Source organism: Lemur catta, chromosome 1 (assembly GCF_020740605.2).
Source record: "Lemur catta isolate mLemCat1 chromosome 1, mLemCat1.pri, whole genome shotgun sequence".
In the NCBI taxonomy this organism is placed as follows: Eukaryota; Metazoa; Chordata; class Mammalia; order Primates; family Lemuridae; genus Lemur; species Lemur catta.
In genome coordinates, this window is record NC_059128.1 from 26,163,697 (window position 1) to 26,189,407 (window position 25,711).

General features: G+C 46.3%; 1 protein-coding gene and 1 long non-coding RNA gene across 2 annotated transcripts in view; one reads left to right on the forward strand and one right to left on the reverse strand.

The window, feature by feature from the left end:
• Positions 1–22,480: 22,480 nt before the first annotated feature.
• Positions 22,481–23,797, reverse strand: LOC123646952. Its single transcript, XR_006738104.1, has 2 exons — positions 23,649–23,797; positions 22,481–23,247 (listed from the first exon to the last, which is right to left on the reverse strand). It is a non-coding gene; the product is annotated as an uncharacterized LOC123646952 (long non-coding RNA).
• Positions 23,798–23,928: 131 nt separating this feature from the next.
• Positions 23,929–25,711, forward strand: part of MIDEAS (mitotic deacetylase associated SANT domain protein) — a 61,577-nt gene continuing 59,794 nt past the window's right edge. Inside the window, exon 1 of the mRNA XM_045564146.1 lies at positions 23,929–24,034. The gene's annotated coding sequence lies outside the window, so the exon portion shown is untranslated. The remainder of the gene's footprint in view (positions 24,035–25,711) is intronic.

Below are 25,711 nucleotides of genomic sequence, written 5' to 3' on the forward strand. Positions count from 1 at the left end.
TGCTTGAGCTCAGGAGTTTGAGACCATCCTGAGAGCAAGAGCTTGAGCCCAGAAGTTTGAGGTTGCTGTGAGCTAGGCTGATGCCATGGCACTCTAGCCCAAGCAACAGACAGACTGTCTCAAAAAAAAAAAAAAAAGAAAAAAGAAATAGATCATTGCAGACACAGTTAAGATGAGGTCATAGTAGGATGGACCCCTAATCCAATATGAGTGGTGTCGTAAGAAGACAGCCATGAGAAGACAGAGACACACAAGGAGAACATCACGTGTGATGAAGTCAGAGACTGGAGCACTGCAGCTGCAAGCCAAGGCGAACTACCAGAAGCTAGGAAGGGGCAAGGAAGGATTCCCCTCGGTCTATCAGAGAAAGCATGACCCTGCTGACACCTTGATTTTGAACTTCCAGCCTCTAGAACTGTGAGACAATAAATTTCTGTTGTTTAAAGCCACCCAGTTTGTGCTACTTTGTTAGGACTTACCAGGGAAACTAATAGAGCCTTCCAAAGCTGAGGCTCCATCAGCGTCCACAAAATACGGGTTTGTGGTCTTTATCTAAGGGTGGAATCTCCCCATTTGATTCTTTCAAATCCTTTGGGGCTCCCAGCACTGTTCCTGAGAGTGCTGGGGTTTCCTGATGGAGTCTGGTGCTGGCCACAATACTTCTTACTCTAACAAAATGGACTCAGCTTCCTTGAGAAGCACCTGGAAATGCCATTTTCAGGTCCTACGTGAGACTGAAATAATGGAAAAATTTGTCTTCTTTTTTCTAGTTTTTAACAGACATTGCAGATCTTATACTTCTATATGTGTGATCATCTTTCTTTTATTCATTCAACAAACCTATATAGCCCACCTACTGTATGTCAAGGGTGGAGGGACAGTCACAGGTTCTGCTCACTGAGCCTGCAGTCTGGGGCATCTCACTACTCCACCATCCCAGGCCTCCTCACTGAGTAACACCTGCCCACCTTACAGCACGTCCCCAGTGGTGAAAATCCCCACCAATGAAGGAGAATATGAGTTTTTGGACCACCCGGAGTTCCTCAGAGCCATATCTGGGGAATAATAGGATGTATGATTAAATAGGGGGGAAATAAGATTTTCCCCCCTAAAAACCTCAGGAAAAAAAACCCAAAATATTTTATTAATAACAGCAATACCAATGGGATATGTTCATAGCTCATACGATGATGATGTGGAAGAACAATGTGATTCAGATATAAAAAATGACTGATTACATCATGGTCATATAAGGAGAACCTTTTAACTCAAGCCCGGTGTTCTCACCCCGGTAGCCTTTTTCTCTTTTTCTCTTTGTGTTTCCTTTCCTCTAGACAGAGGCGCAGGTGAAGGCAGTGATGTCTTTCATCTGCTCTTTCTTTCTCTTGAGTCACTAGAGAGTGACTGGTGCGGGCTCAAGCCCTTCCCAGCAGCGGGTGCTTCCCAGGCTCTTGATTGCCGTCATTATTTTCCTGACTGGTCCAGGGTTCTCCTTCCAAGGTCATCATCGGGTTGTGTTGTGAGCCTCGTCACAGCTCCCATAACAGAACACAAGACACGTACGCTGCAGACACAGAGCTGAACTGCAAGTGAAAACAGGAAGCAGGCTGGGCTTTCCATGCACAGAGAAAAGTGCGTCCTGCGCTTCTGCTCCAGTGAACTGACTCTTGTTTCTAAGCGTCAAATATTCCTTCACGGTGTGTGCAAACGGCAGAGGTGGAATTCCGTGTTTCATGAGGCCATCATATGTATCCAATGACCACATTTTGCTATTATCAGAAGAGCTCCATCTCTGCAAATGGTGGGACTTCATTCATTCATTTGCTCACTCATTTCACCCATGCGTTCACCAGAGATGTATCAAGCGACAGGTATTTTAATAGGCAGTGGGACATCTAAAGCTGGAAACACAGTCTCTGCCCTCCAGGGGTTCATGGTCAGGAGACACATATAAACAGAATCTGGTGGGATATGGCCTGAAGGTAGCCATGGCTCTTTGAGCCACCCTTCTATACCCTGGAGATCTATCCCAGCGTCAAAATCACCCTGCTCCAAAGGCATTCCGTGAGCAGGAAAAGGAGGGGCATACACCACACATTTCTAACAAAAATTCCCAGTCACCCCCTTTTTAAAGCATCTCTGCCCCTTCCCCAAAGTGCCTCTCACATTGCATTTGCTGCAAGTCAGCTCTCATCTCCTCCCAACCCAAAAGCAGGATCTTAACTTTCTCTCTCCTCCCTACTTCACCCTTCCACTTGCAACCTGGCTTAGTAAAACAAGCCTTGACCCCAAGAGTCTCTCAAAATTGCCCCTAGGGTGTGGCATTGCTGGACCATGAAGTGTAAAGGCAGGAGGCAGTGAGAGCAGAGAGGAAGGCTGCAGTCAGGGTAACTCAGACCGCAGAAGCCGGGCTATTTTTTGTAGTGGCTGCACCTACTCTTGATTTTTTGAATCAGAATCCAAACAAAATTCCCTCTTTCTCGCTCTCTCTATTTGTTGACAAAGTTGGGTGGTCTGTCCTACAGCATAAAGTTTCCCACAATCTGAATAGTGCTGATTATATTGCTGTGGTGGTGTCATTTGAAATTTTCCCCTGTGGAGACTCTATTTCCTGGTAGGTAGATTGTGAGGCTAAACCAGATTCAGGCCGGGTGAGGTGGCTCACACCTATAATCCTAGCACTCTGGGAGGCCGAGGTGAGAGGATCACTTGAGCACAGGATTTCGAGACCAGTCTGAGCAAGAGCCAGACCCCATCTGTACTAAAAATGGAAAGAAATTGGCCAGGCAACTAAAACAGAAAAAATTAGCCGGTTGTGGTGGCACATGCTTGTAGTCCCAGCTACTCAGGAGGCTGAGGCAGGAGGATCTCTTGAACCCAGGAGTTTGAGGTTGCTGTGAGCTAGGCTGATGCCACTGCACTCTAGCCCAGGTGACAGAGTGAGACTGTCTAAAAAGAAAAAAAACAAAAACAAAACAAAATCCCCAAAACATAAACTGGGCTGGGCACGGTGGCTCATGCCTGTAACCCTAGCACTGTGGGAGGCGGGAGGATTGCTTGAGGCCAGGAGTTTGAGACCATCCTGAGCGAGACCCTATCTCTGCAAAAAATAGAAAAATTAGCTGGGTGTGGTGGTGTACACCTGTAGTCCCAGCTAATTGGGAAGCTGAGACAGGAGGATCACTTGAGCCCAGGAGTTTGAGGTTATAGCGAGCTATGATGAAGCCACTGCATTCTAGCCCTGGTGACAGAGTGAGGCCTTATCTCAAACAAAACAAACAAATAAAGCAGATTCACATCTAATTATTTTGGCCAGACTATTTATTTCTAGGTTTGCAAAGCTTAGTAAATTAAAATATAAGATGCCCAGTTAAATTTTAATTTCAGATAAATATCAAATAATTTTTAGTTGTAAGTATGTCTCATGGAATATTTGGGACATACTTACCCTAAAAATTATTTGATATTTATTTACAATCCAAATTTAACGGAGTATTCTGTATTTTATCTGGGAACCCTAACTACTTCACAAGATGTATGGTGTCCATCCATCAGGGGTTGAATAATATCTGGCTCCTTCTCTTGCAATGTTGACAGCTGCTGATGGTTACGGCCTACGTTGATTATTTCCCTAGAGCTTGTAAAATCATGATATTCTATTATTTTCTCTCCTTTTTTTAGCTGGAATATGTCTATAAAGAGAAACTTTTCTTCATCAACTATTTGGTTTCCTGGTTATTTTCATATAAAGAAGGCAGGATACATGATTAATTCTTTCCTTTTATTTATCAGTTTTCAGAATAATTAATTGGTTCGCTAGGATCCTTCAAAGGTCACCAGCGAATTATGTTCTTTCATTTAAAAGTATCATTCTATACCAACACATAGATGTGACAAATACTCAAGGTGACGGAGACCCCAAATACCCTGACTTGATCATTACACCTTCTACCCATGTAGCACTCACATGTACCCCATAAATATGTAAAATATTATGTATCAATAAAATTAAATAAAAAGTTTAAAAACATTTTTAAAGAAAAAAATAAATAAAAGTATCATTGTGAGCTCAGGGATTTTACATGCATATCTTTTGATCCATTGCTGTCATTATTCCTCCAGACACTCAAATTATTCCATCTGTGGTCAATGGGAGGCTCTTGAACTTGGCTTCCAAGTCCTTTTGATGCCACCGTAGTAGTCTTTGTTAGGTCCTTTGTTTTCTAGTGTAACAAGAGGTTCCAGAATCATCTTATGCATTTCTTAGCCCAGAATTGGAATCAGACACTTCTCTTAGGACCTCCTTTAGTGGGAAATGATATTTAGAGATCAAACATTTCTGACTCCCCTATTTAAAATTACAGCAACCCCCTGCAATAAACACACAGACTTAGGCCCCCTAAGATCCTCTTACCTTTATCTATTTTTTCCATACAGCTATCATCTTCTAACGTATCATGAACTTACTTTCATTTATATTTATTTCCTGTCTCCCACCACAAGACTGTAAGCTCCGTAAGGGCAGGAATTTTTGTTTGTTTGTTCACTGCCTGGTACATAGTAGGCACTCAATAAATATTCCTTTAATGAGAGGATGAGTGAATGTACCCAAATTACATTTTTGTTAATTTGCTTTTTTTAAAAATGTATTTACTTTTCTTTTTGAGACAGGGTCTTGCTCCATCACTCGGGTGGGAATGTGGTGGCATCATCGTAGCTCACTGCATCAGCCTCAAACTCCTGGGCTCAAATGATCCTCCTGCCTCAGCCTCCTAAGCAGCTGGGACTACAGGTGCATGCACCACACCCAGCTAATTTTTCTATTTTTTGTAGAGACAGGGGTCTCGCTGTTGCTCAGGCTGGTCTTGAACTTCTGGCCTCAAGTGATCCTCCCACCACAGCCTCCCAGAGTGCTAGGATTACAGGCATGAGCCACAGTGCCGGCCCTCAAATTACATTTTTGAAATATTCATTCTCACTGCTGGTGGAGAATGAATTTGGGAGGGACATTTGGGAGAATGAATGAGGTAGGGGGGCCAGTTAAGAGGCTATTTCAGTTGTCCAGGTGAAAAATGATGGTGGTTTAGACTAAGAAGGTGTCTGTGGAAATGGGAAGAAAAGTGGGGTAGAGACAGGATACGTTAGAGGTACAACTGACTAAACATGGCGATGGATTGGACGTGGGGGATGAGGGAAAAGGTAGAATGAAAGATAACTTCTAGAATTTGCCCTGAGCAAATGGAAGGCTGAAGAGACTAAAGGGGTGAGGAGATGGGGAGAGAAGAGGTGGAGATTTTGAGGATGAAGAGAATCAAGAGCTCCATTCTGGAAAAATGTTATTTAAGTTTCTGTTAGACAGCCAAATGGAGACATAAAGCAGGACTTGGAGGGACGAGTCTGGGCTCTGGGATGGAGATGTAAGATGGGGAGTCATCGGGATTTAAGTGGTATTTAGAGCTCTGGAGTAGGTGAGATTGTCTTGAGAGCTTTAGACAGGGACTAGATGCCATTTCAAGACAAAGCCCTAAGTTACCCCAATATGTAGTGGCAAGGTGAGGGGGAGGAGCTGCCAAGGAAACTGAGGAGGATAAAGAAGTAGAAGAAAAACCAGGAGAGAGTGTCATGGTTAAAAGCGAGAAGGAGGAAGTGCTCAACTGTGTCAAATGCTACGAGGGGTCAAGTTCTGTGAGGACAGAGATAGACCCACTGGATTTTGCAACAGAGAAGCTACTGCTGACCTTGGCAAGAGACATTTCGGTGGAGCAGTAGGAGCAGGTGACTGAACAGGAAGTGAGGACTGGAACCTGGGAGAGCAGACTGCTATTTTAAGAAGCCTTGTGATGAAGGGGAGAGAAATGGGAGCAGCAGCTGGAGAGAGATGTGGGGCAAGGAAAGGCCACGTTCAAGACGGGAGATGACGTATAACGGAGGTGCCTCTGTGCAGTAGGAAAGCCTACTGACACAGGACAGAGAAGCCACCACAGAAAACTGTTGGTGTCATCCACGCAAGAAATAAGGACTTGAACCAGGACAGAGAAAAAGAGCTGACTGAACTCACGAAGCAGGTTGGCCCAGCAGTCTCCCAACTCCAGACCAAGAGACAAACGCTGGGGTGCGTAATTTCTCAGGCTCCAAACCTCCCTGCTGAACAGCCTTTCCTCCTTACCCTCACCCCAAATAAACACATGGACAGAAACACCCAACACTTTCCAAAAGCAGAGAAAGCAGTATGCACATTGGGGTCTTGAACAAATGCCCAACTGTCCCCAGGATGGCCTGATCTGGGTTCAAAGCCGACAAAGCACACAGGGTTTCCTTGTTCTCCTCACTAGATTTAAGTGGAGTTTTAAAAGTACTCTTCTCTGGCTACCCAAGGATTAGCCATGTGTTCTAGCAAGTGATTTAAAATCATTACTCTTCTTTCTTGGTTGAACCTCAAACGTTTGAAATGTACACAGTTTGTCAGGCTGGACAGTGCAGCTGAGCATCAAGAGGACATGTCCTAACCATCTGTCGCCTCACTTAATTCCAGCCTTCTGCCCTTCCCACTGCTGGGAGCGCTGGGCTTGGCAGGCAGATGCAGGACAAAGACAACTGCAGCCTTGGCTTCAAACAGTTGCTCACACAGTGTTTTGGGTGGTGTTGGGAGGGAGGGGAAGTCATTGAGTTGATTTTAAGTGCTTTGCCTTAAGGTGTGGAGTTTTTCCTTCATCTCAGAGATCCAGAGAGTTTTAGGGACAGAGACTAAGGACATTATCTTTGATTTCCCTTTCATCAGAGCAGATCAGTGGATGTCAAACTGTGCTCACCTACTCTGAGGTAATTTAGGGGTGCCAATGGAAAGATTAGAATCTCATTATAAATATATTAAATTTTTTTGTGTGTGCGTGACAGAGTCTTGCTCTGCCATCCCAGGTAGAGTGCAGTGGCATCATCGTAGCTCACTGCAACCTCAAACTCCTGGGCTCAAGTGATCCTCCTGTCTTAGCCTCATGAGTAGCTGGGACTACAGGCACGTGCCACAACACCTGGCTAAATTTTTCTATTTTTAGTAGAGATAGGGTCTCTCTCTTGCTCAGGCTGGTCTCGAACTCCTGAGCACAAAGCGATCCTCCTACTTTGTCCTCCCAGAGTGCTAGGATTATAGGCGCGAGCCACAGTGCCAGGACAAATATTTTTAAAACTACTATTTAAAAAGTGTTTAGGGCCAGGAGCTGCTGTGCATGCCTGTAGTCCCAGCTACTCAGGAGGCTAAGGCAAGAGGATCACCCGAGGACAGGAGTTTGAGACTGCAGTATGCTATGATTGCACCTGTGAATATCCACTGCACTCCAGCCTGGGCAGCATAGCAAGACCCCATCTCCAAAAAAAAAAAGCGTTCATATTGTTAGTCTATAACAATATGAATGCATTAAATACTCATTTTTGGCATGTCAAGACCTTGGTGGTTTAAGTTGCATCACCAACTACTTTTTTTTTTTTTTTTTTTGAGATAGACTGTTGCTCTGTTACCTAGGCTGGAGTGCAGTGGCCCAATCATAGCTCACTGCAACCTCAAATTCCTGGGCTCAAGCAATCCTCCTGCCTCAGCCTCCAAGTAGGTGGAACTATGGGTGCGTACCACCACGCCCAGCTAATTTTTTTACTTTTTGTGGAGATGCAGTCTCACTATGTTGCCCAGACTGGCCTCGAACTCCTGGCCTCTGGTGATCCTCCTGCCTCAGCCTCCCGAAGTGCTGGGATTACAGGTGTGAGCCACTGTGCCTGGCCTAGTAAACTAATTTTTTTAGGGTAGCCAATTTTATTTTTTAATTAAAGGATTTTGTTTTTTAGAAAAATTTTAGATTTACAAAAAAATTGAGCAGATAGTACAGAGTTCCCATATCACCCTTGCCTTCTCCAGCTCTCACCCCCCATTATTAACATCTTACATTGATATGGTCCATTTGCCACAGTTGGTGGACCAGTGTTGATCCATTATTAACTAAAGTCCATAGTTTATTCAGATTTCCTTACTTTTTACATAATGGCATTTTTCTGTCCCAGGATCACATTTAGTATATACTACATTACATTTTGATGTCATATCTCCTTAGGTTCCTCTTGGCTGTGACAATTTCTCAGACTTTCCTTGTTTTTGATGACCTTCTGAGTTTTGAGAAGTACTTGTAGAGTACTCTCTATTGGGATTAATCTGATGTTTTTCTTTTCTACTTTTTGTTGTTTTTGTCAGAGACAAGGTCCCACTCTGTCACCCAGGCTGGGGTCCAGTGGCACAATCATAGCTTACTGCAGCCTCTAATTCCTGGGCTCAAGCCATCTTCCCACCTTGGACTCCCAAAGTGCTGGGATTACAGGCATGAGCCACTGCACCCATCCTATCTGATGTTTCTGCCACGAGTAGATGGGGGTTATGGGATTTGGGAAGGAAGACCACAGAAGTAAAGTGTCATTTTCACGATATCATTCAAGGGTACATACTATTAACACAATTTATGGGTGGTGGTGTTGACCTTGATCACTTGGCTGAAGTAGTGTTTGTTTTTGTTTTTTTAAAAAAATTTCTGTAAGTATGGACTCGGAGACATTTATTTTATACTTTGGGTTGTAATCTAATACTACTTCATTTTGTTGCTCAAATTGTTCCAGCTTTGGCCATTGGGAGCTCTTTCAGTTGACTCCTGTGCCCCTTGGACATACCCCCATCAGTGCAGTATTTTTTTGTAAACTCAAAGTTTTGTGCCAACTTTGGCACAAGCCCCTCCCGGCGTCTCTGAGCCTGGGCTGGCACTGAGATGGGTGTGTCGTGAGGATGTGGCAGGGCTGCGCCCGCCTGGGCACGTCTGCTTATAAAGAGCAGAACAATGAAGACCTGAGACCTTCCTACACTCAGGTACACCAGGCTCCATAAACTACCAGGCCTAGAACAGGAAGTACAACTGGCAGAATATGAAATTGTCTTTTTCGTTTAGTACTTGTCGTAAGTTTTAGTGGTTTATTGCTTGATTTTTATGTTTACAATGAGGACGAAGAGTTGCTGGATATTTTGATAGTTACTCATTTGACTTTGAAACACAAAATTTCCACTACTTCTCTTTCTAGCTTCTAGATTGGTTTAAGCAAAGACCATTCTCACCTCAAAAAAAGAAAAGGAAAAAATCCTTTAGCAGAAGTTAAGAGCACAAACCCTGGAGCAAGACTGCCTACATTTAAGTCCTTGACCTTGGGCAAATTACTAACTCCTCTGTACCTCAGGTTTCTCGTTTATAAAAGGGAGATGTTAATAATGGACCCACCTCAAAAGGTTTTGCATAATTAATATATGCAAAGTGATTAGAATAGAGCCTGGCATACGGTGGGCGCTATGTAATGGTTTTTATCATCATTATCTGTAACCATCTTTCTGTATGATCAAAATTTTCTCAGAACTGTGTATCCCAAAGCAAAATATAAATGACGTAAGACTGTGAATCGGTCAAAACTCTGACTTAAAAATGCAACAGAAACTGGCTCCGGATGACGTAAGCAGAAGAGGAATTTATAGAACGGATGCTGGGCAGCAGCCAGGAACATGACCAAAGTTGTGGTGCAGAAGTTATCCAGAGAATCCCGCCCTGGTCTCGGAACCCGGGCAGCTTGTGCCTGAGCCTGAACAGTGACACTGCTGCTGCTGCCCCTGGAATCCGAACAAGGCTGCAATGGCCGTGGCCACTCCCTTTCCTGGACTCTGCGGTTCGTGTGGGCTCCTGATTCAGAGCTCAGGGCAGTGCACCTGATTGGCTGAGCCCAGATCACATGACTAAGCCTGGCTAATAAAGGAGGCTGGGAAGCAAGTGTCTGGTGTTTTATCTTCTGTAGTGACAGGTGAGCAGTGGGCTCTAACTTCCACTAAGACTCATGAGATGGAGTCTTCTACAAACCTGGGAAGGGAGTCCAAAGCTGAGCAGTCAAAAAGTGACAAACATCACGCATCACCTTTGCTTTCAAATTTTGTTCCATAATATTAGCATCATTGATGGACTTTATAAATAAGTGAAAGCTTGAGGAACGCTGGTCAGTGCAATGGTGTCCCTTGCATTTTTCAAATCAGAGGCATAGGTAACTATTTCTGTTATTTCCGTAAGTTCTAAGGAAGATAAAAGCTCAACAGGTTGGACTTGTGTAGGAGCTTTTCATGGCGGCTGTGACACTGAGCCTTAAAGGATGTTGCACCCCTAACTTTTGTAAATGGCAGTAGATGCTCCTGTGATTAATACAATGCAAATTCCTTTAAGAGATATACAAGTGTTTTTAATCATTTTGTATTTTTTTGATCAACAGATGCCAAAATGACTACAGCTGCCAGGTGGAGTCTTTGAAGTTTTTTGCTCTTAAGAAGAGGTGTTCATATTAGAAGTTTGCACACCCTAAGCATTGTCCCAACACTCCTTTCCTAAATGGAGAAATGGAGGCCAAAGAGGTGAAGTGACTTACGCAAGGCCATGTAGTAGGTTTAGTAGCAGATTCGGGGCCTTGTGCCTCAGTCCTTGGTGTTCCTCCGTTGCAGTGTTGCCAGCAGCCAGGCTGGGAAACAGGCCTGGCCATCTAACCCCCAGCCACTCCCTTCTCGAAGCAGGTCTTGACAGGAGACCAAAAGCTGCTTTGGAATATTGGCTGGTGGCTGCTGCTGCTGCTTTATTCACCCTTATATCCTGGGGTGCGAAATCCTGGTGGACTGGGTGGCTTTCTCTCTGCCTCCCAGCTCCTTCCCAGAGAAAGGAAGGAAAAAAAAAAAAAAAAGAATGAGACTGACAACAGCCCCACACTGGGACTGCTCTTTTAGAAGGCTTTTCCCTGACTGTGCTGAGCCTTGGAGGACCTTACCTGCTGGACTCTGACCTTTGCCAGTCTCAGCTCTGCCCCCTGTGAGTGTGGCTCACCTCGTGCCCTCCCCTTTGACTTGCTCCCAACCCTGGGAACCAGAGTCCCTGGTCCTGCCTTCCTGCCCTGGCTCCCAGTCCTGAGGTTTGTAGATCCTGACATCTGCTGTGTGCACCTGGCATGGGAACTGCCTGTCTCCTTCCTGGCCAGATCTGGACCCAGTCACTCCTTAGGAAGCCCCCTGGAAGCAGGGCTCATACCCTTCTTCCCGTGCAGCCTCAGCACTCTGGAAGGCCTGGCTCTGCAAACCCTTGTTGAAGGGACGAATGACCTGTGCTGTCTGGGTGCTGCCCATGCCTCATCATGACAGATTAGAGCAAAGGGAGGTGTAGGTGCTGAGAGGACATTTATAACAAACCACGAGAGAGAGCTTTCCCTTCTACATTACCTGGAGATACTTCTGTCTTGTATTGAGACCAGTTATTTAGATCTGAGATCAAAATGCCATAAGCAGGATTTGGGCTGTGACATGCCCAGGCCAAAACAAGGAAAATTGGTTTTGGGAATCCAGAAAGAACTTCAGGATCAGGCAGTCTGCTGAGCTAAACCAGGGAGTGAGGCATTCATTCATTCGTTCATTCATTTATCCACCCATTCAGTAAATATGTACTGAGCACCATTATGTGTCTGGTTCTATGTGAGGCACTCAGGGATTCAATGGTGAATGAGACATATTCTCCATCTTCAAGCTTAAGCTGAGGAAGACAAAGCAGTGTACTGGTTTTTTTTTTTGAGACAGGGTCTCACTTTGTCATGTCTCTCATGGGTTAGAGTACAATGACGTCATCATAGCTCAACGGAACCTCAAACTCCTGGGCTTAAGTGAACCTCCTGCCTCAGCCTCCTGAGTAGCTAGGACTATAGGCACACTACCATGCCAGCTGATTTTTCTGTTTTTTGTAGATACGGGGTCTTGCTCTTGCTCAGACTAGTCTTGAACTTCTGTCCTCAAGCAATCCTCCTGCCTTGGCCTCCCAAAGTGCTAGGATTACAAGTGGGAGCCACTGTGCCCGGCTGGGAACTGGTATTTACAACAAATTATAATATGTGCTAAAATAATAATAGCTAACTTTTATCAAGTGCCCACGATATGCCAGACTCTGCACTAAGCCATTACCATGCATTGTTTCATATAGTCCTCACAGGAACCTTATTAATAGCTATTATAATGTCCATCTTACAGATGAGGAAATGGAAGCACAGAGAGGTTAAGTGACTTGCCCAAGTCACACAGCTGGGGCAAGTAGCATACTGAGAATTTAAATCTGGGTAGTTTGACTGCAAGGCCTATGCTTCTAGCTACTCTGCTATAGTTCTGCCTTAGCATGACAGAGGAAAGCACAGGATACCATCAGAGCACATAAAGGTGCAGCTGACATGGGAGGGCAAGCAAGGCTTCCTTGAGGATGAGACATGGAAGCAGAGTCCAAAAGGACCAGTCAGAATTAGTTGGGAGCATAGGGGTGGAAAGGGCACTCCAGACTAAGGGAATTAATGGCTCATACAAAGACTGAAGGCCAGAGGTTGTCGTGCATTAATTACTATTTTGTGAGCACCAACTGTATGTCAAGGAATATATTCGTAGACACCTTCAGAGATGGTAAATAGTGTAAAATGACTGGCTCAGAGAGGATGAAGAGAAGATTAGAGAGAGAAGAGGTGGGAGGGTTCAGGAGGCATCAGTTCACAAAGGTCTTTAAAATCCAGGCTAAGGGGTCAAGATTTTATCCACAGGACAGAGGGGAGATCCTAAAGCATAAGCAGGACAGTTTCACCATCAGGTCATACTTCAGGAAGCTGACTTTGAACTGTACTTGAAGAAGGACAGGAGTCAAACAAGACCAGAGGTTATTAGAGTTGTCCAGTCAGGACGTGACGGTGGCCTGAGGTGGGGACTGATCTGATCACGTCGCTGCACAGGAGCTCACCATCAAACCAGAAGATGGGTGGGGACCAACACACCCAGCTGAGTCTCAGACGGTCAAGGGTCAGCACTGTCCCAATGCCAGGCAGGTGGCCAAAGTCTGAACACACAAGTAGATGGTAGAAGAAAAGCCCAGCAGAAGTTGGTGGGGACCCAGCAACAGGAAAAAAGTTTAAGCCCTGAAAGACTGGATGAAAAAAAAAAGAGAATTTTTCACTGGACAACTGGGAACAGGGGAGATAATGGGAAACCTGAACCAGGGGTCCCTGAGGCTGGCAGCGAGAGGGAGGATGCTCATCTGGGAGACAAGGTTACAGGGCTGCTTTTGTGTCCCCTTTCCTCTCCCTCCACACACTCCCCCCCAGCAGGTGGATTCTGTTTAATCAGGTCTGGCTTCAAGGTTGGTGGAGAGTGGGCTGTGTGGTGCAAAAGAGCAGGAGCTTTGAAGTCAGAGACTGAGTTGAACCTCATCCTTGAGCTACTTTCTAGTTCTGTGACTCCAGGCAAATTAATTAACCTCTCTGAGCCCCAGCTCATTCATCTGCAAAATGAGGATAAACAGTATCTACTCCCCAGGGGTTACTGAACGGAATAACAATACCTACTGCTGGGGTTATCGTGAGGATGGGGGAGGTATTAATAATATGTGAAAGCTCAGGGGCTGGCACCAGGATGGGAGCTCAGGCAAGTCATCAACCCTTCCCCTTCGTCAGGCCCTGGGCTGAGGGTTTCCTGTGCTACGTTATCTCCCTCACCATTCTGTTTTGTAGGCCAGGAAACAGGCTCAAAGAGGTTAAGAAATTTGTCCACAGGCCGGGCGCGGTGGCTCACGCCTGTAAACCTAGCACTCTGGGAGGCCAAGGCAGGTGGATCGTTTGCGCTCGGGAGTTCGAGACCAGCCTGAGCAAGAGCGAGACCCCCGTCTCTACTAAAAATAGAAAGAAATTATATGGACAACTAAAAATATATATAGAAAAACTTAGCCGGGCATGATGGTGCATGCCTGTAGTCCCAGCTACTCGGGAGGCTGAGGCAGAAGGATCGTTTGAGCCCAGGAGTTTGAGGTTGCTGTGAGCTAGGCTGACGCCACGGCATTCTAGCCTGGGCAACAGAGTGAGACTGTCTCAAAAAAAAAAAAAAAAAGAAACTGCCCAAAAAAAAAAAAAAAAAAAATTTGTCCAAGATCAAATCACACTGTTTTTCCAAACTTTAGTTATGCATCTTTTGTACAACTGTTTCTATGTCAACTGACTGCCTATACTATTAATTGCTTAATATTTTATTTAAATTAGTCCTCTTTTTACTTTAATCAATTTACTTTTTTTCCTCCAAGACAGGGTCTAGCTATGTTGTCCAGGCAGGAGTGCAGTGGCTATTCCAGGTGCAGTCATTGAACACTACAGCCTTGGACTCCTGGGCTCAAGTGATCCTCCTGCCTCAGCCTCCAGAGTAGCTGGGGCTACAGATGTGTGCCACCACATCTGGCTCAAATTTACTTTTTAAAACATCTTTATTGAGATATAATTCACATAACATCCAATTCATACGTGTAAAGTGTACAATTCAATGGTTATTTTTAGTATATTCACAGAGTTGGGCAACCATTACCACAATCAATTTTAGAACATTTTCATAATTAATTTACTTTTAGGGGAAACTTTGCATCCATTCCCATAAATAGAAAACTTGTATTATTTGCCATAAATGGAATGCAAAACAAAAATAAATAAAGCAAGGATGGCTAGGCAATCTTATCACATGCTTCCTAGCTAAAGAGCTGTCTGTGACGTATCTGAGCTTGAGACTTCTCTTTCTTTGCCAGAAAGGAAGGTTAGCAGATATTAAAGAGTTGTTAAAGACACACTAGCATTAAACTGAGACTCTCTCTTTGGCATAACTAGAAAAATAAAAAGAGAATTGAAGAGAAAATTACCTTTTCACTATGTAATTTAATGCCACATTCCTGAGCCATCCAAAACCATCTTGTGTCTACATCTCACACCTGCCTCCTCCAGGTAAGGTAAGTGACTTGCCAAATGTCATACAGCAGGATGGCAGATGAGGCCTACAATTCAGGCTTCTTAATTTCTTTATTTTATTTTATTTTTTAGGCTTTTTAACTTTTTTTTTTTTTGAGACAGAGTCTCACTCTGTTGCCCGGGCTGGAGTACTGTGGCGTCAGCCTAACTCACAGCAACCTCAAACTCCTGGGCTCAAACGATCCTTCTGCCTCAGCCTCCCCAATAGCTGGGACTACAGGCATGTGCCACCATGCCCGGCTAATTTTCTCTGTATATTTTTAGTTGTCCAGCTAATTTCTTTCTATTTTTAGTAGAGATGGAGTCTCGCTCTTGCTCAGGCTGGTCTCAAACTCCTGAGCTCAGAGGATCCTCTCGCCTTGGCCTCCCAGAGTGCTAGGATTACAGGTGTGAGCCACGGTGCCCAGCCTGGCTTCTTAACTTCTAATGCTATGTCCTTTTCAGTATGTCATAGTCCTCTTTGCAATCATTATTTTAAATGAGGTCAAGTGCCTAATACGTATGCTAGGCAGCTCTGTCATAAATTTATAAAGCAAAAATTTTGCAGCTAGAAGGAACCTCAGAAACAATATAATCCAACTCATTTTACAGATGAGAAAAACAATGAGTTTGTTCCCCTAAGCATGTTTACAACCAACCATATAGCTATAAACGGCCCAGAATTACAATGATCCTCCTTTGGCCTCAGGCTTAAACCAAACTTCCGGATATCGCAACCCTGTCACCAGGTCCTGCCCTCGCTTCAATCTTGCTTTTTAATTTGGTCTGTCCTCACCTCTGTATGAGTAGTTTCCCCTTGGACTAAACTACTAAGATGGCTTTAAGGATCACAGGGCACAGGGGAATCTGTGGATTGAGGGGGTATGTCATATGAGAAGGAAATAAGAGGTCGTCAAAAACTACGGAGGGTGTAAGATTTTACCCTACACACAAGCTAACAAGTGAGCCTGTTATGGATGCTGGCAGAAGACACAAGACTTCTGGGTATGTCAGGAACAAAAAGTTTTCTTTTATCTGTGGCAATAGTAGTAGCAAGAGTATTGACATGTTCTCGTGCTGGTTCCCTGAGCCCCAATTCCCAAAAGCAATGCAAAGAGGTCCAGGTGACATCTGTACCCACAGTGAGACATGTCAGGAGAGAGCACAACCCTAAGCTTAGGGAATCGAATCTTAAACAATGGGCAGTAAGCATGCCTGAACTTTGCTCTGGGAAAGATCTCTTAAAAAGGATAGTCTGGAACAAAGGGCAGTTAGGGACTCTGCTCACAAGGCATGCAGACATGTGAGAGACCATGGAGAATTGTCTCCCAACAAGTGTTAAATACCTATAGTATACAGAAAGTGAGCTCACAGGCCTTTGCTACCCTAGAAGGCAAGGCATGGAGAAGATGGGGAGGTAGAAGCCCAAGTCCACTAGTCCAGTCTATTCTAAATTGATTCTTATTGATTTCGGTTACGGAAAGAGTATTTGGAGGTTTGTTTGTGGATTTTTGGCACGTGCCTCGCTTTTTGATGTATGTAGCCCTCAATTCACTGCCTTTGCATAGCTGTTAGAAATCCCTAGAAGCTCCAGGACTCCACAGATGGGAGAAGAATGTAAACTTCCAAATGTTATCTGCTTCCTGGAAATGATGCATGCTGGGAGAAGCCATGGTGGCCACACTGCAGCTGGTTGTGGGATGCTCACCCATCTCTTGCATCATGTCCATCAATACCTAAAATTAATGTGGTAAGGTTTCCCAGTCATCGTGATACAGTCAACAAGATTCCTGACTCGGTCTAGTCTCTGAAACCAGGACTAGATGGGCCATGACGTAAGCTGTTATTTGTCCTAAGCTCCATTCCTGAGACAGATATTTTGTATCTATAACCAAGACCCAGAATCCAGGCCTCTGGCTGTCAGGCCTCAAGGCTTAGTTTTTTCCCTCTGCCTGGAGGAGAATAAATACTTAGGCTAAAGGGAAGGCCAAAGTAGCTCAGGACAGGCATTCACAGATACTGCTGGAACCATACTAGGACCTGGGATATGGTCCATGGGGGAATTCTGTGGCATTCCGCAGGTCCTCAGCCTCTTTGCAACCATATCAGATGGGAGTGAGCCCATTGACTGGACTCAGGCAATGAGTTCCTGGCGGGTGAGTCACTGACCACACCCTCCAACTGGGGGCAAAGGGCAGAAATTATGTCAGGAAACCAGGCAGAGCCCAACACGACAGGGCAAAGGCCATTCAAGTGGGATAGCCTTAGATAGTGATTCTGAAAGAGTGCTGCGGGGGCCATAGATGCTCCAGCTGAAGTGGTGGGATGCTCTAAATAGAAATATAATATAAATATAGACAAGCATAACCACATAAGCCTATAATCCCAACTACTTGGGAGGCTGAGGCAGGAGGATTGCTTGAGACCAGGAATTTGAGACCAACCTGGGCAGCATAACAAGACCTCATCTCCAAAAAAAAAAAAAAATATATATATATATATATACACACACAAATTTAGAGCTGGCTGTCCAAAGTGGTTCTTCCACCTCTTTGCCTCCCAGGGAGTTCTATTTGAAATTGGGAAGTAATTTCGGGGTCCCTGGGGTCTTTTGCCCTGTCTAAGCAATCCACAAACTACAGCTCTTATACAGTTTCTTGGAGCTACCATGAACAATTTCAGTTCACAAAGATGCCCAAAGAGATGTAGCCCCTTGTGGACTCTATATACTGCCACAGACGGGGTTTCTTGCTGTAATCCCCAGATATTACTACACCCAGAATAGGAAGACTTCCTTCTTCCCAAAAGAAGCCGTGGGCCCTAAAGCAATCTCATGAATGCTTAGCAACCTCGGGGCCTGTGAGCCCAAATGACTTCCACATTATGCTAAGACCTGATGTCCTAGGACCAACATTTATTACTGGCAGAGGACTGTGAAAAGACTTCCTCCCCACTGTGCAGTGAGCTCTGAACTTTGAGCTGTGCCTGCCAATAAATATTCACCGGTCTCAAACAGGAAAAAGCCACCTGTGCAAAGTGAAAAAACCAAGACTCCAACATTGCTGGCCACCTGGATCCCAGGAATGCTGTGCAGCTTGCCTTGATCCTTGGGTTTGTGCCTGTGTTTTTCTATTTGGTATAAAAAGAAAGCTTCCTTTACAAACTCTGGCTGGTTGTACAGCCTTGCTGGACTCCTGTGCTCAATGAATGCACAGAATTTCCACAACAGCTTTTGACAGCTGACTCTGGTTTACTTTTGTTAACCATTTCTACACTTGGCCTCCCCACTGTGGCCTGCTAGACTAACAAGTCTGAGAAGAAGCTTCAAGAAATGGTGTGTGAATTAGAGATCATCCCTAAGCCAGGGGATGATTGCATTTAGATTGTACTTTCAAGACACCCTCTCAGAATTTGGGACCCAACCCATCAATTTTCCAGTGGCTTGTTACTTTGTAAACCTCCTGGTGACCTGCCATCCTGGGACTTTATCTGGCTCACCCAGACTGGCCTTCTGGTTAAGTTCTGACACGAAAACTAAGGCTTCTAATATATGGTGTAAACACTTTCCAGAAAACACCAGATTTAGAAGACGTCCCTGCATTAGTTTTTTATGGCTACTATAACAAATGACCACAAACTCCATCCTCAAAGCCAATAATGTTGTATCTCTCTGGCCATTCATTCTTCCATAATCACATCTCCTTCTGATCCAATTCCTCTTCTGTCTCCTGCTTCCACTTTCAAGGACCCTTGTGATTACCTTGGGCTCACTCTGATAATCCAGGATAATGTCCTTATTTTAAGGTCAGCTAATTAGCAACCTTCATTCCATCTAAAACTTTAACGTGAATATGTAACCTCACATATTCACATATTCATTAGGACATGGACATTTTGGTTTTGTTTTGTTTTTTAGAGGTAGAGTCTCACTATGTTGCCCAGGCTGGGGTGCAGTGGCAGGATCGTAACTCACTGCACCTAGAGCTCCTGGGCTCTGCTGTCATGGTAGGCAAACTTGTGGTCCATTCTTCAGCAAAGCCAACCACTCCCACTTCCTCCCCCATCCCACCCCCCAAGCCAACTTGCTGCTCATCTTCCCCTCTGCTGTCACTGGCACAAACCCCTGATCCTCCCCTGAGCTTGCTGTAGGGTCACGGTGCCCCACCAGGGCAGTTCCACAGCAGGCTGCTGGCTGTCAACGAGATACCCATACCATGTAGGAACTGTGGGGACTTGGGAAAGCTAAGCCTCAGAGCTTCTCTCTGCCTACTCAGGTTTGACCACCAGCTTCACTTTGACATGGCTGCCCCCGGTTTGGTAGAAGATAGCCTTGCATTCAGCTTCTTCCCAGAATCCCCAGTGAGGGGCTGAGTAAGAGCCTCCTCTGTGCTTGGAGTAACACTCACTAGGTAATGCCATCCAAGACCTGGAGAGCAGGAAAAAGCAAGAGCTGCTTCTGATCCTCCTCCCTCTCCTTTCCCTTTCCTACCAGAAAGCGGGGTGGGTCTTTGTCCACCTTGAGCTGGCCTCCCTGCTCTGGGTGGGAAAGGCCTCTGCTCTGTTAAGAGAGGACTCAAGGAGCTGGTCATTCAGGCTTGGACTTTGATTTACTAAGGAGGGAGAATTTGGAAGGATTTTGAAAGTCCCTTATGTCAATAGCTGGTTTCTTCAACTATACAACGGGACAACACCTTGATGCCTGGCCCGTCAGAGGCCCTCAGTGTGTGGTGGTTATTTCTTACTCTCTAAACCCAGCCTGAACATAGGAAATATGTTTTACATTCTGACCTCATACAAATATACATATATTTATATCGTACACAACTGAAATAAATGCTACATAAAACACTTATTACTTAATGCAATGCATCCTAATAATTACATATACATGTTTTTTTTTTTTTTTTTTTTGGTGTGGGGACAGGGTCTCACTCCATAACCTGGGCTAGAGTGCAGTGTTATCATCATAGCTCACTGCAACCTCAAACTCCTGGGCTCAAGTGATCCTTCTGCCTCAGCCTCCAGAGCAGCTGGGACTACAAGTGTGCACCACCATGTCCAGTTAATTTTTCTATTTTTTTGTAGAGACAGGGTTTCACTATTGCTCAGGCTGGTCTCGAGCTCCTGACCTCAAGCAATCCTCCCACCTCCCAGAGTGCTAGGATTACAAGCATGAGCCACTGTGCCCAGCTGCAAAGCTCAATTCTAATACTCCTCATGCTGCATGTAATTTATGTGTCATTCTCTCCCCCTAGGGAAAGACTCTGTTCTTTTCATCTTTGCTCCCTGGTATACCCACTAGTAGACACTCAGTGAGTTTCAATTGAAGGGGTGAATTAAAAATGCCTGTTCATGTGCTCAACACGACAGAAGAGGATGATGATTCCTTTTATTGTGCACACAACATCTAGTGTGGTGCTGGAGACAGACCTTGTCAGTGAGCAAGCTGGGCTCAGGGAGGGATTCCTAGGGATATTAGCACATACACCTCCTGAAGAGAAGACCTAACTGCATGAAGAATGAAGATCAAAGACTTTAACCGCTTCCCTCCCCTTGATTTTTTTTTTCCTGAACTGACCTGTTTGCATCCCCATGCTAGAATGCCTTTATGTCCTCCACAGTAATTTAATTATATAAAACTGGCTGTGCAGGCTCAAAATTTGGGGCATTTGGCATTTTTGCAAAGCCAGACTCTAGGAAACATGCCCGTTGCTGAACACATTGGATGTGGTTTAAGTAGCAAAGCAAATGACCTAACAAGGAATATATGTGCTGAGCCTAGTTCCTGTTAAATTAATAGATTCACGTTCTGGCACATCTACAACCTCACAAGTCATAGCAACCGGATGACGGCATGGCAACACGGCAGCTGCGGCCACTGCACATGAGAGAAATCAGAGCCTAGTGTCTCTGCAGGGAAAACAGAAGCAGCCTCTACAATTGCCAGCTTGTGCAGGATTGGCTGAGGGGAGGGGGCCGTGGGGGCAGTGCTTGCTCTGGTCAGGGATGGAGGAGTATGACAGCTCCCCTGCTTCCTAAAACTTTGTTTTATATTTTAAAAGTAAGTAATTCACTCCAGCCAGAGAGGAAATGATGCTGAGAGAAAGATACCATCGTGTGGACAGAATGTTCTTCCTAGCCCTTGAAGCAGTGTGGACGTGATCCTTATCAGAGACAGTCCTCGACTTGCTCTTCAACTGCAGGTCCACAGCCTTACTTTTTAGTTTTTTACCTTCTCACGGAAATCACCCACCCCTCTTGGCTGCCAGAGTTGAAGACCTTTCTTGCAAGCTCTCCTTCCAGGACCAAGGTTGTGCTGAGGCCTCAGGGATCTGGGTAGATGCCCTGAGGAGGAATAAGAGGATGCCTGGACAGATGTCAATTCTTGTGACACAAAGACATCTGCATGTGCTGTCAGGTAGGTGACACCCAATACCAGGGCTCTCTGGGGCGGAGTGACAGTCCACACCCTCTGACCTAGTTTAAATCCAAAATTGACCCTTGCTCTGCAACAGGAGTGAGGGCCGGATTGTCTGTTCTTGGGATGTGTGTGTTACACTTAGATCTGGTTCAGGCCCCTGCTTTTTTCTCCACGTTCTCATCTCCAAGTGAGGAATCGAAAAGTCCGTTTAGGTTGGCTTCTCTGTTGGCCTCTGTACTAAGTTATCTGTGGCTGTATAACAAATTACCTCAAAACACAGCAGCTTAAGACAACAGACATTTACTATCTTACAGTTTCTGTGAGTGAGGAATCCAGGCAGCCTCAGCTAGGTGCCTCTGCCTCAACGGCTCTCCTGACGTTGTATTCGAGCTGTTGGCTGGGGCTGAAGGTCTAATCTGGAGGCTTGATTAACATGGCGGGAGAGAGGAATCCCTTTCCAAGCTCACTCCCAGTGGTGGCTGGCAAGCCTCACTCCCTTTCCACAAGGCTACCTTGCGACCTGGCAGTTGGCTTTCCCCACGGCGTGTGATCCAAGAGGGAACGAAAAACAGAGAGCACCCAAGATGCAAGCCACAGTGTTTTTTATAACCTCATCTCAGAAGTGGCATCACAACACTTCTGCCATATTCTATTTGTTAGAATTGAGTCAATGGGCTCAACCGACACATAAGGACAGGGAATTACACAGGGGTGTGACTACCAGGAAGCAGAGATCATTGGCAGGGGGCTGTCTTAGAGTCTGTCTACCACATCCCCCACACAGGGCCCCAGGTACTCCGGTAAATGCCAACCCATAGAGAGAAAAAGCAATTTATGTGTAAGTGTCAGGCTTTCACACATTTACACTGTCTGCTAATTACTCCTGGGCATGCAGAAATACTGAATATTCATGAAATTGTGACTGAGAATTTAGAATCACATACGGAACAAAGAAATATTCTGCTCTTGTTTTAGCAAATACGGAGTATCAGATAATTGCCTTTATAAGCCTGGCTGACATATTGTCTCTACTCATCGGTTGCCTTAGGCAGAATACACTGAAGGAATTACTTCTATCTATTGCAAAATTGAAACGGGCACTGTCCCACCACCACCATAGTGTGCTGCAATACAAATTTCAGAGAATTATAATTATTGAGTCTAATAATGCACTTATTTCTCACAGCAATATTTTTCTTATGTTGTATTATACATTTTGTATTTATAATGTGCAATTAGTGGCTCAGAGGAAATCAGGACTGGTGCACAACAGCTGCACCGTGGAGGGCTTCACGTTGCTAGGAGAGCTTCAGTCTTCACTCCCAGTCTTTGGGTGATTCTGCGGCTTTCCATGAGGTATTAACTCAGACCTGGGGATCATTTCCCAGATGTCTTTTTCCATCAGTCTTGCTTCCACCTTTCTGGACAAAGCCTTCACTCAAGTCTACGGTTTCCTGTGCTTTAGTAAAAAGATGGAACATTGGAAGGGGGAGGTTTTATCTGGCCAGTGTGCTAGTAGGAGCTGTATTTGGGGAAAAAAGGAAAATTGTTGAGCCCTAACTGATGTTTTTGAACATTTTAAAAGGTCCCTGTTTTCCACGACAAGCTACAATGAAGCTAATGTTTCTGTTATGAAAGCCCTCCACTGCAGTTTCCGATGTCTGCTTTTTTTTTTTTTTAAACCACAGCAAAGGCTAACCCAGTGTTCTCTCCAGCCCTATGGGCTCAGGAATTCTTCCTTGAACACTTCTGTTTAACCACTTGGCTGCTACTTTTCAGAACCCCAAAAGGTGTGTTTTTGTTGTAGTTTTTAATATGGTGAGCAAATTTATTTTGGGCAACGATAAATTTCAGAATTACTATTGCCCGAAGCTCCTCTTCCCTGGACTCCACCTCACCTTCTAAGTCACTTATGGCTGGTGATGAAACACGGAATGCATCAGGCCCCCAAAAGACCTGTGGGTCTGAGCATAAAGGAAGAGGTGGAAATCGTGGGGCAGAATTAGAACAGAAACCATTTTGCAGCCCCAACTCGGGCGCTGAAATAGCCCCCTTAAATGTGGTACGTGATAAACGTCCTGTGCACTTACATCGAGTAGGGATGACGAAGGACAATCGTACAGACCTTTTGGGGGAACGTGGGGACTGGCGACCCTTGTTATAAGGCCCAACTTGGGCATTATTTAGGAAAGCATAGAACACACGGCTTTCAAACATGACCTTTCTGGCCCCCAAACCAAACTGAAAAACTTTTTCTTTCCCCTCCTCCACCCCTTTGTGTCTGGGGGATGTGCGTGTCCTGCAACCGCAGCTTTCCGGGGCCCCTTGAACTAACCCTCCCTCCGGCCCGGAACACTAACACCACCTTCCAGCCCAGCCCGAGAGCAGGGCACTTCAGCGCGGCGCCTCCGACTGCACTTCTTCCGCGCGGAAAGGACGCGGCTGGAGCGAGCCCTCCGGGGGTGCCGGCTCGGCGGCCGGGCGCGCAGCGCTGCCGCCCCCCAGCAGCCGAGGGCGCGCGGGGCCGGGGAGACGGCGCCCGGGGCCCGGGGCGGGCGGAGCCGGGGGCGCGGGCGGCTGCAGAGCACCGCGCGCCACCGCGCGAGCTGCTGGGTCACAGCCCGGGCTGCGCCGCCCGCTCCGCGAGGAAGTGACGACTGCGCCGTCCCGAGAGCAACAAAGTTTGAGCCTGCGGGCCGCGCTCGCCTGCGCCCCGCGCCCCTCCGAGCCACCCGGGGATCCAGCGTGCAGGTGAGCCGCGGGCTTGGCGCCCCTCCCACCACCGGGGCGCCGACATGGGGCTCGGAAACGTCCCGGGGCTCGGGCCGGGATGCGGTGGGCCGGGTTGGGCCGGGCGCCGAGGTGCCGGGGGCGCTGCAGTGGGGAGCTCGGCGGCGGGGGTCTGCGGTCCCGGGCTGCGCCCCTGTTGTCGCTGAGCTGCCGCGGGACTCAAGGCAGCCAGGACTGTAGCGGGGCCCGCTCCAGGCGCCTTTTGCGAGAGGAGGGTTGCGGGGAAGGGGCTTCCCGGGGCCTACGGCTGGGGCGACCCTCCGCCCCGCGCCCCCATCCCTGCAGGCTGGGCACAGCCGCCTCCCACCCCCTCCCGGTGTTTCCCTGGGAAACGTCCTCTTCCTCTTCGCAGCCCTCGGCGAGGTCGCAGGAAGGAAGTTAAAGGAACTTTCCCCCTACTTTTATTTGCTCGGCCCTCGAGGGACGAAGAGCAGAGCAACTTGGAAGTTTGGGAAAACAACCCTACGCATTTCCAGAAAACAAAACCCGAATTGCCCCCAGGTCCCCTTTAAACAAATCGTTCCTGACTTCACCACTCTCTCTCCTCCCCCACCACGTCCCTAACCTGACAGTAATCGCTAAGGCCTAACACTTTGCAATTTAGCCATAAAAACTGTCAGCACACCCACGTACATATGTGAGTGTTTTCTATATAAAACTCAGAAAGCCGCTTCCAGTGGACTCTGCGGCATCTCGTTCTTTTCTGTTTTCTAAAACTGCTAGGGCTGCAGGAATGTGCTTGGGAACTTTGATGGTGGTTCCCGCCGCCCTCGGTAGCCTCGTGTCGCAGGGCTTTTTAAAGAACAGCTGAGAAGTTTATGACATCCCAGCAGAGTAACTCGAGGCTGACGGGCAGGACGGGTGGCGAGACTGCAACTGTAGCGGCAGCGCCCGGGCAGCGGCGGCGGGGACACGGTGTGTGCAGGATTGTGCGTCCGAGCGGTGAAGACTCCGAGATGGGATGTCTGGAGGTTGAATGCTGCCGTTCCTAGCAGCAGCTTCCTGCCGGCCTGTAATTACAGCGTGATTGCACAGTCAGGCATTGTTGGCGTGGATGTTTATACATAGGCTATTGTGCAAGACCTCGGTGGTTGTGAACAAAACGCGGCTTTGCATTGCAAATGCCCAGGATTGATCTGGGCCCCAGCTGCAGTCTCTAAGTTTTTTTGCCCTTTAACCTTAGCTAGGTGACTTAATTCCTCACCTCTCTTTTACCTTTGACAACTTGCTAAATGCCTGAGAGGCGGAGTCCACTCAGGAGGGCAGGGTCCCTTGACTCCTACCTTGGGCAACCTGAAAACTATCCCAGGAACTGTACCCTTATTTGTGTCTAGAGAAAATGTGGGATGATGTCAGCAGGAAAAGGAGACGGGAGATGGCTATCAACCTCCCTAAACGGAAAGCTGTTTGAATTAGCAAAATTGCACGGGTGACTGGATTGGGTCTGGCTTGCAAAGAGGACTGACTGATCAGACCATGTGTGACTGAGCTGGTGAGCTAGACTTTAAGCCTTGAAGTGTCAGCTGCAGAAACTTAGTAGGTGTTATGTCCTAATTCTTTTATTATGTTCTGGGCAGAGGGGAAACATGCTCAGTGGCCAAAGGCAAAGTGCTGGGACTTTGAGACTGTCTGTGATGA